General features: G+C 42.2%; 1 pseudogene; it reads left to right on the plus strand.

Annotated features, from left to right (window-relative positions):
* Positions 1-286: 286 nt before the first annotated feature.
* Positions 287-777, plus strand: LOC122496043 (annotated as a pseudogene).
* The last annotated feature ends 1,519 nt before the right edge of the window (positions 778-2,296 follow it).

A 2,296-nucleotide genomic window follows, 5' to 3' on the forward strand; every position in this document is an offset into this window, starting at 1 on the left:
AGAGTCTGAAACAGGCTCCAGGCTCTGAGCTGTCAGCGCAGAGCCCGATGGGAGGCTCAAACCCACGAACTGCCAGATCTTGACCTGAGCCGAAGTTGGATGCTTAACGGATAGAGCCATGTAGGCGCCCCTGAATTAGCAACTTTAGATACCTCATATAAATGGAATCATACAGTAATTGTCCTTTTGTGCCTGGTTTATTTCACTTAGCATAATGTCTTCAAGGTTTCCTCAGTTGTACCAAAAGTGAGAATTTTGGGAAGTGTCACTGTTTGTAGTGGATATCATGGCTTCAAGTTCACTTTGTGGAGTTGGAGCACTGGCTGTGCCAGCCCTTAGGGCCTGTGGTCCCAATGAAGTTGCCGCAGTGCACTCCATGGCATCTGGAGGTGGTGTTTCTACTGAAGACCAGCAGGTGACTGGGCTGGAGAGGGAGGTCATGATGGCTGCATGGAAGGGACTGGACCCATATAATATACTAGGCCCAATGGCAGCTTCAGGCACCAAGGAAGACCCTAATTTAGTCCCATCTATTACCAACAAGTGAGCGATGGACCGCATCTGTGAAGAGGACAGTAGTGCAGTCATCTGGTTTTGGCTGCACAAAGGCAAGTCTCAGTCATGCCCTCACTGTGGAACCCATTACAAGCTGGTGCCCCACCAGTTGGCCCACTGACCTTCTGCTCTAACTTACTCAAAATGTTCTGTAAAGTTTCTTCTTTCCAGTAAAGACTAGCTATTGCATTAGTTCCTTCTCCTGTTAAAAAAAAAGTGAGAATTTCCTTCCTTTTAAAGGCTGAATAATATGGCATGCACACACCACATTTTCCTTATCAATCTGTAAAAGGACATTTGGGTTGCTTCCACCATCTCTTGGAAGCGGTGAGCAATGCTGTGATGAACATAGGTGTGCAAATATCTCCTTGAGATACTGTTTTGAGTTCTTTTGGATTTATACCCAAGTGGGAATCACTGGATCATAAGGTAATTTTAGTTTTAATTTTGGGGAATAAAGTTTTTTGTTATTCAACAAAACAGTTTTCTTTTTCCAGAGTTGGTTTAGATTTCTAAGTTTGCACTACTATTTTAAAAATCTTCCATTTTGGATGTTCTTTCTTTTGGCCTTTATCTTATTTTGAACTTTATCTATTACTTAAAGAGACACCTGCTTCTGGATACAATTCCTCCGCTAGATCTCCAGTTTTCTTTGTTTCTACTTCTGACATTATACTTGTTCACTTTTCTGTAATTTGCTACTGTACCAATTCTCCATCTTCATTTGTTTTGACTGCTTTCTTCTTAATAAATGTCTGTAACTCTTTATTCTGTAAAAACTGTATCTTAGGGTTGACCAGCAACTTGTGTCTGCTAAAATGGTGTTTGCATGGCTCAATATTTTCCCCTCCAAAGTGAGGGAAACTCAAGCTGATGAATAAATTGGCAGTATGCTCAGTAAATTGTGTATTAGAAAATTCTGTTAGTTATTTGAGGCTAATAGTTTCTATCTTTGAGGTCTAGATAAGACTCCAAGTCACCCTGGGCTCTGACATTTACAGGGCTTGTTTTAATGTTACCTCCATCACATTTAGGGACCTGAAGATCCATGCAAAAGTTTAAAGTTTCTAGGTCCCTCCCATCTTACTCTTCTAGTGGCTTTTGGGAATGTCCAGGTAAAATGGAGTCTGAAGATACCTCCTTTGAGAGTGGAGTATTTCCTGGATATTGTTAGGATGCAGTGACTTGTCAGATTTGAGATCTTATAACCAACAGCTTGCATGGTTTATCTCAATACTGAAGAGGCTTAAAGCTTCAGGTTGCCCAAGGATCCAGAAAGCTATTATGAGGCCAGTATCCTTGAAGGTAACTAACTATCTTTCTTATAAGTGATTCTACTAATTGTTGTTATATATTGGAATCCACTCTCAAATTACACTTGTCAGTCTATGCCTTTCATTATCCTTCTCAATTTTATGCTCGGTCTCATCTAGTATTTGATTTGATCTGGAAATGCCTGGCCGAATATAAGGAGCATTATACCTGCCACAGTGTGGGAACAGGGTTTGTCTTGTGGCCTTAAGCCCTGTTCAGAGATCACTAGGATGGGGTACTAGGTGAGGCATGCCTCTGAGCCTGCCTGATGACAGAGTTGCTTCCCTGAATACTGAGTGACACTTTTTTTTTTCCCCACGGGGACTGGAATCTTCTGTGATGCCCAGCCCACTGGACTGCACCCTGATCACTTTGTCAGCTCCTCCACCTGCCTGCACTGTGTACCCCTGGGTCTATAGCCCTTATG

The sequence above is a fragment of the Prionailurus bengalensis genome, chromosome F2 (genome assembly GCF_016509475.1).
Source record: "Prionailurus bengalensis isolate Pbe53 chromosome F2, Fcat_Pben_1.1_paternal_pri, whole genome shotgun sequence".
NCBI lineage: Eukaryota > Metazoa > Chordata > Mammalia > Carnivora > Felidae > Prionailurus > Prionailurus bengalensis.